General features: G+C 47.3%; 1 protein-coding gene across 8 annotated transcripts in view; it reads right to left on the bottom strand.

Moving 5' to 3' along the window:
• Positions 1-12173, bottom strand: part of LOC101692945 (S-adenosyl-L-methionine-dependent tRNA 4-demethylwyosine synthase TYW1) — a 201127-nt gene that overhangs the window by 171626 nt on the left and 17328 nt on the right. The window lies entirely within an intron of this gene.

Genomic DNA, 12173 nt, shown 5'->3' with positions numbered 1-12173 from the left:
GTGTCTGGCGGTTGAAGGGCTGTGTCACCTGTGTTTCTGGGTGAATTAAATACCCCAATCCTTAAACATAATAACGCAAGGAGAACAGCTGCATGTTATTCCGCTGCAGTACCGTGCAACTTTGTAATCAGAACTGGACACACCGAGATACCTCTGTAAATTGAAATGCTTCTCTGGTGAGTAATTACCAGGCATTCACCATTTATTTCCAGAACGAACGATACTGATATCACTGTTTGTCTGCTTAACCGGAACATGCTGTGGGGAGTATTTAACAACATTAATTTACTGCAGGGAAAAAAAGAAACATTCTGCTCTACATTTATAAATCACAACCAAGAGAAAAACAAAAAATAAACAACCTAAGGACTGCCGGGCTCTGGATATCTCCTTGGGCCCTACCCAAACTCTTCAGATTCTCTTCTAAAAACCACTGTTCCCCTGAAGGGTGAAACAGAGAGACAGAGTCTAGCCTTGACCCCACTTCGGACAAACTGCTGCACTTCTCTACACCTGCTTCCTGCCCTGTAAAACGGCAAAACGGAGACGGTAACAGGATGGATGTCAGGGTCCATGTGGGAACCGAATGAGACAATCCAACGTGTACTTCGATCTCTCCTAATAACCTGAAGCTGTACTGGACCGGACCTACCCTTGCTCCCCATAGCCCTAAACTCTCCGTCCTACTCGATCGCATCGCACTGCTCCCCAGCGCCTGCTGGTTAAAGGTCACAGCCCCACGACAGAGAATGAAAAGGCCTCCCATATCTTGCCTCTGCCTTGCCTTCCTTCTCTCTTTCACTCCACACCTGCCCACCCCCCACTCAAAACCCTAGACAATCACACCGCTTAGGCGTCCCCCAAACATGCCACGCTCCCCAGCAGGCCACCCCTCTGCTTCTGCATCTACCTTCCTGACCTCCAACATTTCACACGTTGGCTCTCTGGTTTGCGGACATCGCTGCGACCCCCGAACTCTCTTCAGCCCTGGAACCACCGTCTTGGATCCTGCTCCAGAAGACAGGAGGCAGAACACCGTGGTGGCATACCGGTCAACCAAACCCATGCTGTTCGAAGACATCTCATACGAAAATGGTTCACGGTCACCACGTACACACTACAAGGCACGCAGCACAGTACCGCGTGCACATGAGTGACCTCCGCCTTCACAACAACTGCTTGTGAAGTTGTTTTCTCCCACTTGAGAGATGGGAAAACAAAATGACACAGTAAAATGACATGCCAACAGACACACCGGCTGAGACAGTGTGACTGTGGGAATCGGGGACCGTTACTCAAAAAAAGGTCCTGCAGCCCAACCCTCACAAGTGCTCACACTCGACTACGGTAAGAGCTCCCGCAAGTCAGTGTGCGCAGGACAAGAATCTGGCGGGGGGCGCCTGGGTGGCTCAGTGGGTTAAGCCGCTGCCTTCGGCTCAGGTCATGATCTCAGGGTCCTGGGATCAAGCCCCACAACGGGCTCTCTGCTCAGCAGGGAGCCTGCTTCCCCCCCCTCTCTCTGCCTGCCTCTCTGCCTACTTGTGATCTCTGTCTGTCAAATAAATAAATAAAATCTTAAAAAAAAAAAAAAAAGAATCTGGCGGAACTAGCACCTCGGGAGTGCGTAAGAACGGACGCCAAAGGAAATGCCAAAAAATACATGAAAAAGAAAAGCCAGGCAGTAGTAGCATCCACCACTGAGTTACATTATGTCCAGTATAAAATAAAAACACAAGGCCCACGTGGAAGCCCTGCCGTAGCTGAAATGAAGAACAAACACTGCTTATTTTCACGTCACACAGAAGTTAGAAAAACATTTATATTTATTTTTGCCCCAAATCTAATGACATCATGCGGAACTTCTTATGAGAAATCTAAAATATCATAAATCAATTGCTTAAAGTTCATAAAATCCCAAATCATGCCATTTCAAAAAATAATTTACAGAGCTGTCCAAAACGTCCAATTGCTCTCTCCAGTGCCCTATAACGGACAGATGAAAACTACAGAAAAAATGAACCTAAGAATTACTCCGCTCTTGACGGTACACTTGGAATTTGTTGAATTAGATCTTCAGTGTTCTCAATACACACACACACACACGAGCTAACTGTAAAGGAAGGACTTGTTAACTTGTCTGTGGTAATCATTTCACAATGTATACATAGATCACATAATATACCTTAAAAAAATCCATGTGCAACCTGAACGTATAAAATTTTTATCTATCAATCATACCTCAATAAAGCTAGAGGGGAAAAAAGCATTCTAAACTCTTCACTCACTACAAATAAAGTTTAATTATCTCCTCTTAGCCTTATGGAAAAATCCAGAAATCGATCTAAATCAGGTATCTCACGCACAGAAATCTACCCTGTTTTAAGACCATTTCGCCACTGAGAAACTACTCGGATTCTTCATTAAGAGTCATAAAATTATACATTTGTTTTGACCCGGTGTACCAATATGGGGAAAATACAACCTAAGATAATATCAATACATTTTTTAAAGTAAAAACGGTACTCGGACCAGTGCTAACTGTAACAGCAGAAATCCTGAAAGGGACTGGCCGGCCAGCTGTAGGGAAACAAAAATGTCTAAGCAACCTCGCTTCTCACGTTGATGTGTGTCGGGCTGGGACTGCGACGCACGGTCACGTGTGTTCTCATCTGACTCACACGTGCGAGGGAGGCAGAGGGTGCGGACCCTGCTCCGCAGACAAGGGGAGTAAGGCTGTGAGGGTTAAGCTGTGCTCTCGGATCACTGAGTTACACACTCGCTGGGCCAAGGCCTGAACCCACGCCGCACACCCTGGTCATTCTCCACAGCCCGTCTGCCAGGGCTTCCGGAACACTGAGCTTCCAAAATCAATAGAAGCGACCGCAACACAGGCAAGTATTTAAAAACGAGCAACACGAACGCTCAGCAATCTTCAATCGAGACAATAATTCTAGATATTACAGCGTAGAGTTGTACACTCAACAAGAACTCTTTTTGGTTCTGAGCTTTACAGAAGCCGAATGAGCCAATATAAAAATGGATACAGGTTGGCATGTACTCAAAATTGTGGCCCTGCCGAAAGGGAAGTCTGGCCTTTGCCCCCAGTTCCTGGAAAGTAACTTCTAAACTCCTGGAATTTCCTGCGTGAAAGCACGTCTGCTGTTCACGGTGGGCCCCTCGGACCACACCAGGCTGCAAGGGGTTTCAGGGAGGCAGTGGAGACGGAGTTCAGCCACACGGGCAGGGAGTCGCCATGGCTATGTACTGAAGCCCCAGCAGAAACCGGACGGTGAAGCTCAGAAAAGCCTCCCGGGTTGGAACACGCAGGTGCACTGTCCCGTCGTCGGTGCGGAGAGGGCCGCCCGTCCTGGAGAATGCGTGAGTTCTTCCCAGACTCTGCTCTGTGCATCTCTCCCTTTGGCCAATTTTTCTGTTCCCCTTCCCAGCAACAAACCACAACCACGAGGATAACAGCTCTCGGGGAGTTCTATGAGTCCTTCCTGCAAATTATCAAACCTGAGGATGGTTTTCAGGAACCCCCCCGCCCCCCACAGCAAAAGCTGCAGTTGGTGTCAGAAGTGAAAGCGGTCATGCGGACCACGCCCTCAGACCTTGTGGTTTATCAAATACCAGGCAGACCCAGAAAGAAATCATTCATAGGAAAATGAAACAGTTCAATCTGACTCAAAATGAAAGAAACACAAATTACAATCAGGTTATTATTTTTCACCTGTCAGGCTGGCAAGGTAACACAGTGGGTTGGCAAAGATACAGAGAAATCTCATCTCTCCTATAAGAATAAATAAAAATAACTTCAATTATTTATAGGATAATTTGGAAGTACCTATTAAAACTATAAAATCCCCTTTGATCCAGAAATTTCAACTTCATGAACTTATTCTTGAGACAAATTTATACTGGCTGCACAAACTGTAAGAGCAACAATATTCAGACACCTACGTGTTAACCAGCAGGAGCCAAATACACTACGGGACACGGTCCTGGGCCACGACGCGAACGTAAAAACGAGGTGGGCAGGTCCGTATGCCGGCCCTGGAGAGCTGTCGAGTTAGAGGGAAAAATCGGTCCGTAGACCCGTGAGTACAGAAGGATCCCAGCTGTGTAGTCAGAGACACAAAGTCAGACCACACGCAGGTGTGTTTGTCGAGCCAGTGAAACACCTGGAAAAACACTGCCGACCTGTAAACCACGGCCTCCTCTGAAAACGAGATCGAGGAAGAACAGGGACGGAGAGCCGCACTCTTTGGAAATTTTAAACACATGTAAACAGGGTATCAAGTTAAACGCAACTCCAAAGGGAGGGTCGGATCAAGTGGGGCCATTTTTCAAAGGGACGGTCTGAGACGCAGTGGCTTGGGGTGGGGACGGCGGCGTTAAGCCTCACACTCCCCTTGCGGAGCACTGGCTGTTCTATGCGACGGACAGATCACGAAGCTCTACCCCCCGAAAACGGTGATACACTGTATGTTAACTACACTGAATTTAAATTTAAAAAAAAAATTGTAGGGACGCCTGGGTGGCTCAGTTGGTTAAGCAGCTGCCTTCGGCTCAGGTCGTGATCCCAGCGTCCTGGGATCGAGTCCCACATCGGGCTCCTTGCTCGGCAGGGAGCCTGCTTCTCCTTCTGCCTCTGCCTGCCATTCTGTCTGCCTGTGCTCGCTCTCGCTCTCTCTCTCTCTGATAAATAAATAAAAATCTTTAAAAAAAAAAAAAAAAAAAAAAATTGTAGGGGCGCCTGGATGGCTCAGTGGGTTAAAGCCTCTGCCTTCGGCTCAGGTCATGATCCCAGGACCCTGGGATCGAGCCCCGCATCGGGCTCTCTGCTCCTTGGAGAGCCTGCTTCCTCCTGCTCTCTGCCTGTCTCTCTGCCTACTTGTCATCTCTGTCTATCAAATAAATAAATAAAATCTTTAAAAAAAAAAATTGTAAATGCCTCCTTCACGTCATCAATGTGAAAGGGCAGAGCACGTGGGGGGAAGGACAGAGGACGTCTGAAAACTTCTTTGGGGAGTTTTGGGAAGGTGTTCTGAGCCCCCCGCCCCACCTCATTCGGAGAGAGGCTGGGGGTAGGTGCCTACCTCCTGCCCCAAGCCCCAGGAGAGAGGCTCCAGCGCAGCCCCTCGAGGAAGCTGCCGCATATGCCCTGCACTCAGAGGGCATCACTGAGCAGTGCCGGGCTCCTGCCCCGAAGTCCAGACACCAAGGGACTGGCCAGCTTCCCCAGCGAGTGAGCACGGCTGCCGGGGGAATCGGCCCGTCCTCCTAGAATGAAGACTCAGGAGTCTCCCGCGGGAGCAGAGCGGGGTGCGGGTGCGGTGGCGAAGGTCTTCCACGAAGACCAAGTGGGAACCACAGAGAACAGGGACGGACCTCCGAGAGACGAAGGCAGAGCCACGGGGCACGCAGGAGCGAGTAAGCCACCATCAGAAGCACGTCTCAGAGGACGCCTGGTCCATGCAAGGAACCTGGTCAGGGCCCACCATGGACCATGTCCCCGAAGAAGCGATGACAGTGCTGCCGGGAGAAGAGTCCACCGTAAACCGGGGAGCGGGAGAGCACAGAGGCATCTTAGGCCAGTGCCACGGAAGAACTTTCTACTTCTCCCTCTCCTGCCTCCCCAACCCTTCCCCAGACCCTAGGCAGACCCAAAAGAGCAGCTGGCAAACAGACCAGAGAGCAGACAAGATGGAAGGAGCTTCACCTTTGAATCAAGTTAGAAACTCTGAGTTTCGTTAGTAGACTAGGTATACATTACAAACTGGGCACTGTACGGCCAAATTAAGACTCTATATCTTCGAGGCGCCTGGGTGGCTCCGTGGGTTAAAGCCTCTTGCTCTGGCTCAGGTCCTGATCTCAGGGTCCTGGGATGGCGGCATCACACCCTTCGCAGCAGGGAGCGGGCTGCCCCTCTCCCTCCGCTCCCCGGCGCTCCCCTCCGCTCCCCGGCGGCGCAGGAACACTCTCCTCCCTCCCTCCCTCTCTGTCAAACAAATAAGTAAAATATTTTTTAAATAGAATCTTTTAAACAAAATATTTTTATAATGGAGATTTAGGTGCATATGAAACGAGATGAAAATAAATACTCCAAAGACTAACAGTGATTTTTCTGGAGCAATAGAATTATTGATAGAATTTTGCCCTTTCTCTATTTCCTAAATTCTATTATTATAGCTATGTTCTTTCATAGTGAAAAAGTTTCATAGGCAAAATTAAACAAACATTGAATTTATTTTTTTCTTCGATTACCATTAGTATAGGACGTCCTATAGTATAGGACGACCCTGCATAAAGTTAGAGTCCTTGTGTTTTACAAAGAATTAAGTTCTTAATCCTTATATAATTCAAAACTAGCAAAAAAAAAAAAAAAACTAGCAAAGATAGGGGACGCCTGGGTGGCTCAGTGGGTTAACCATCTGCCTTTGGCTCAGGTCATGATCCCAGGGTCTGGGACCCAGTCCCGCATCGGCTCCTTGCTCAGCGGGGAGCCTGCTCCTCCCTCTGCCTGCTGCTCCCTGCTTGTGCTCTCTCTCTCACTCTATCTCTGACAAATAAATAAATAAAATCTTTTTTAAAAATGGGAGACAGTCTTATATGGCAACATCATAAATAGTTTATAATGCATTTGATAATTAGATTTTTCTTGTTTTGTTCTGGGAGCACGGAGGGAAAGTCCGTCCTCACACTTTCCATTTCAGATCCTCAGAAAAGGTGAAAGGTACAAGGTAGACCCACAGGCACCCCCTCCCCAGATCCACCACTTTCACTCCACCACTACCTGCCTATCCATCCACATGCGCACACACATGCGCACACACACACCCTACAAGACACACACGTGAGCAGAATGAACCACTTGCCTGTGGTAGGCACTGTGACACTTTACCCTTAAATACTGTGAATGCATCTCCTAAAAAAGGCAAGACAGAACTGCAGAACTGCAATACCGTTATCACAACAAAGGGAATTAATGAAGAGCCGATATTATCTACTGCAAAAAATCCATTTCAAACACTCTCAAGTGTCCAGACAACGGCTTTTTCTCTTCAAGATCAAAGATTGTACGATGCGTCTGATTATGTTTCATTTGTCTTCGTAAACCTTAGAACTGCCCCCACTCCACGTTTTGTTGTTTACGATGCTGACTCTTTATTTTAATTTATTTCTGGGGGCACCTTGGTGGCCAGTCAGTGGCTCAGGTCAAGATCCTGGGGTTCTGGGATCAAGCCCTGCATCGGGCTCCCTGATCAGCAGGGAGCCTTCTCCGCCTCTCCTCTGCTGCTCCCCCTTCTTGTTCTCCCGCTGTCAAATAAATAAGTAAAATCTTTTTTTTTTTTTTTTAATGTAGGCTCCACACCCAACACGGGGCTTGAACTCACGACCCTGGGATCAAGAGTCACAAGCTCTGCACACTGAGCCAGACAGCCACCCAGACGTTGACTCTTTCTAGAGTCCGGCCAGTTGTCTCCAAGACTATCCCGCATTCTGGGTTGGTCTGACTGCTTCCCCACGATTAAATTCAGGCTCAACTTTTCTGACACGGAAGTAAAAGCCGACACGGCAGACATCTTACCATACCCTCCTATCAGGAGGCACGCAAGGCTGGTTTCATACAGATGACGAAGCTGAACTGGACTGTGTGTGGAATCCAGGCACATCATCGCTTCCCGCCACATCCGTGTGTTCACTGACTGGGAAGCTACACTGAGCTTCCCAGCGTCCAAACCTTCACTGGGATTTCCTTCACTCCATTTGTAAAGGTACATTTTATCCTTCGTAAAGAGCAAAACATCTGAAAGGGTGTGTTCCCTCCGCTGATTTATTTATTTTTGGTGCATCTAAGTGGGTTAGTTTGGGGGATATTTTGAAACTATGTGACTATCTGTTCCCCAGAGGCATTTCACCCAATCCTTGCTTAAATCAATTATTACACGAGATTGAAAACAAGTGATTTTCTAATTCGATCATGGCTTCTGTATTTATCACCTGAAAACCTTCTACAAAGACACTGTCCTGTCCCTTTGTTCAGTAGCACAACGACTGATTTTCTTTTGACTAGAATCCACATGCTCATTATATAATCACGGCGCGCATCTTTGATGCCCGAAGTGTCCCCAGTTTGGCCTGCGGGAAACTCTTTGAGCTGGTTCTTACGTCCTTTGGACGTATCTCCGTCAGTCACTGAGGATCTACTTGCCCAACGCGATGTCCCAGGCCCATGGGACTCTCCTTTCCTCAACCCTGGAAGAAGTCATTTTTCCAAGAAGTCCCGGTTCCTTTAAGTGGAGGAGGACATTAGGCAGATTCGAGCGCTCACAACCTTGGTTTCCAGGCCTGCGGCATAACAGAGCACACATCTGTTCTCTGTCCCCAGTTCCTGGCAGGGAGCTTCAGAAAACCTTGGCATTTTCTAAGTGCCAGAAGGGTCATTGTTATGCAAATGAGGCGACTGGACTGGGGGGGAGGTTGTCCCTAAATAGCTTCAGGATGGGGACAGGTCATCGGAAAGACCAACCGCTCGGTGCAACTTTGGGCCAGCTGGATCCGCAGGGCAAGAAACGGGAAGGGAGCTCAGCTGGAGAACGAGTTCAGTCCATGGCCAAGGACCTACTCAGCCGGGCCGATGCAATGAGACCCCAGTAAGAGTTCCGGATGTGAAAGCTCAGCACAGCTCCGTCAGTGAACACGGGGTGCGGCGGGAAGGGGCGATGTGCCGGGTTTGACAGAAACTCTTGAGTCTCTTCCTTCCCTCTGCTCTCAGACCTTGCTCTACGTGTCTTTTCCACTGGTTGTTTTGTAATCTTTAAAACTGTCATTGTGAGTGCTTTCGGTGAGTTCTGGGTCGTTCCAGCAAGTACCGAAACAGGGGGATCACAAGGCCTCCAAATTTATAACCAGTTGATCTGAAGTACCGGTGGCCCCCAGCTGAGAGCTGGCAACAGAGTGGAGGCCGTCTCCTGCATGACCACGACCTTCGCCTGCAGAGCCAGAGGCTGACTCCGGGTGGTGGCGCAGTCAAACCCAACAGAGGCCGCTTAAACTGAACTGGGTGTTGGCTGGTGTCAGAGCAGGAAGGGTTCTGGGCACCTGGCTGGTGCAGTCGATTAAGCATCTGACTCTAGGTTTCGGCTCAGTCGCGATCTCACTATCATGAGATGGAGCGAGCCCAGGGCAGCCCCGTGTCAGGCTCTCCACCCGGCACCGAGGCTCCTTGAGATTCTCCCCCTGTCCCTCTGCCCCTCCTGCTCGTGCTCTCTCTTTCTCAAATAAACAAATATATCTTTATGGAAAAAAAAAAGAATATGAAAGGTTCTTTGTGCAAACACAGCTACAAAATACTATTTACACACACACACACACACACACACACACACACTCAAATTATAAATGTGCAAATGTGCCATGACAATAAACACATTTTTTTTTAAAAATCGGATGTTCGGGGCACCTGGGTGGCTCAGTGGGTTAAGCCTCTGCCTTCAGCTCAGGTCATGATCTCAGGGTCCTGGGATCGAGCCCCAGATCGGGCTCTCTGCTCAGCGGTGAGGCTGCTTCCCCCCCTCTCTCTGTCTGCCTCTCTGCTTACTTGTGATCTTTCTCTCTCTCTCTGTCAAATGAATGAATAAAATCTTAAAAAAAAAAAAAAAATTCGGATGTTCAGGTCAACTCCCACATCAAATCCAACACCACATTAATCACATTAATACACGTGGATCCACCTTATCAATTTTTTTTAAGTAGGCTCCATGCCCAGTGCGAAGCTCAACATACGGCTCAAGCTCACGACCCCGAGATTAAGACCTGAGCTGAAATCAAGAGTCGGATGCGTAACCAACTGAGCCACCCAGGCGGCCGCCGCCATACTATTTTGCACAGCTGCACAACAGCATCTACACAGTGTGGATAATTTATGCTTTTCCAACCGAGATCTGGCAGTTGTTCGCTACACATGCTTAGAGCTAGCCTTGTGTTTGCTGTTTCGTACTCGTAAACCTGGATCTACAAGGCAAATCACACATCTGGGCCTGCGGGATCGTGCGTAAATGCACAAATTTGGAAGACTACCAAAATCCGCCCCACGCACAGGTTACGCCAGTCCTGACTCCCATCACCAAGCTGCGCGTACCTGTTCTCCCCCAGCCTCACGGGCTACGTGCACTGTCCAGTTTCTAAACATTCGCTGTTTCGGCAGGTGAGAAGTCTAGGGCAGTGTGGTTTTAATGTGCATGTCCTTCATTTGAAGTGAATCTGAGCATTTTTTCATATGCTTAAAGACTATCTGTGCAACTTTTTTAGAGACTTGCCGATTCGGGGGGTTTGGACAATTTTTTCCTTAGGTTTCAGGTCTTTTTTCTTTCAACTTCTAAGAGCAATTTGTAGAGTAGAAAAATTAACTCCTTCTTTATTATATAAAAGGCAAATATTTTCCCTACTTATTATCTGTCTTTTGACCTGCAAAACCTTTTTTAAAAACCATTGGTAAATTCAATCTTTTATTGCTTCTAGATTTTTTAATTTATTTTAATTAACATATAATGTATTATCTATTTCGGGGGTACAGGCCTGTGAGTCATCACTTACACACTTCACAGCGTTCCCCATAACACAAATCTTCCCTGGTGTCCATCACCCGGCCACCCCATTGCTTACAGATTTTGAATCAACAGAAAACCCTCCTCCAAGTTCAAAATAATGCATCTAACTCAACTCTGTTATTTATATATTTTTCCAACACTGAGATCTCTGACCCAATGTAATTTATTCCGACATACGTAAGAGGCAGAGCCAATTTTAAATTTTCACAAGTAGCTATCTAGTTGCCAATATCATCTCTCTTAAAAGTGTGTTTTTCCCTCAGGGAAAAGAGATACCACCTTTTTATATACAAAATTCCCATATATTTTGGGGTCTATTACTGAAATTTTACTCTGTTGCGTGGATCTGTCTCAAAAGGAGCCAAAACAGTTTTAATTAGGTACCTTAGAGTAAGTTTTAATATCTAGCAGGACTGGTTTTTCTCCTTACAATACCAAGGCTTTCCTCACCACTCTCACATGTTTATTTTTCCATATGACTCAATAAGGCTGGCTCCAGGAAAAAAAAAAAAAAAAAGAAGTTATTGAAACTTAATTTTTTAATGGGATTTCATCAAATTTGTGTATTAACGAGAAATGGCATCTTTAGAACAGAGTCACCATATCTAAAAACAAGACGAGTGACTGTTAAAGGCATTTTTATATCTTTCAGGAATGTTTTCAGTTTTCATCAGAGATTTAGGACATTATTTTTCAGATTTATTTCTATATACTTATTTACCCTGTATATAGCTGCTGGACAGGGATTTTTCTCTTCCGCCAGAGCTTCTAACTGGTTATTGTTTGGAAATATATTATTATAACCTGTTACTTTACTGATTTCTTTCATTTGAGGTTGTGTTAATTTTATCATTGATTTTCTGGGATTTTTCCACGGTTTTACCTCTTCTGTTTCTAAAACTTGCGCCCTTGCTACATTTGTAGTAGGATATTCTCACTTCCCAAAACTCATACATAAATTGAGTCTATATAATTTTCTGCTCTTGTGTATATTACACTATTTCAATTTCGGATCACTGGAATCTGTGTCAAATCCTACCGCACCGTCCATTCTCACGTTCATCTCGTCACGACAAAGACAAGCCAAACTAACATCTCCCGAACTCCTAGGGCCTGCACCTACGCTGATCTTAGCCCCGACAAACCAAGGTGCTGCCCCTACGCCCAGCACAGCTCAGTCTCTGGGACAGGGAAGCACCTGTAAGAGAGTTCCCCCTGGGATCCCAACACGATCTCTTCACGCTGCTCAACCCGTCTCTCCAGCCACAGCACGGACGAAGCCGCTGTAACCATCTGCCCTTTCCTCAGCTCCTGCCCTGGGATCCGCCCGTGCTCCTCCAAGCTCACACAAACACGGCAGAGAGCTGGGGCGGCTCAGCCAGGTGAGCGTCCAACTCTGGATCCAGGCTCAGCTCACACTCTCGGGGTCCTGAGATCAGCCCTGCGTCGGGCTCTGCCTGGGGCGTGGAGCCTACTCGACAGCCTCTCTCTCCGCCCATCCTCTTCCCCCGGCCCCGCTCGCACTGTCTCCTCTAAAAAACTTAAAATTTTTTTCAGAAT

This window comes from Mustela putorius, unplaced genomic scaffold (genome assembly GCF_011764305.1).
Source record: "Mustela putorius furo isolate JIRA1106 unplaced genomic scaffold, ASM1176430v1.1 tig00000139_pilon_pilon_pilon, whole genome shotgun sequence".
Lineage (NCBI taxonomy): Eukaryota > Metazoa > Chordata > Mammalia > Carnivora > Mustelidae > Mustela > Mustela putorius.
This window is presented reverse-complemented; position numbering and strand designations above follow the sequence as displayed.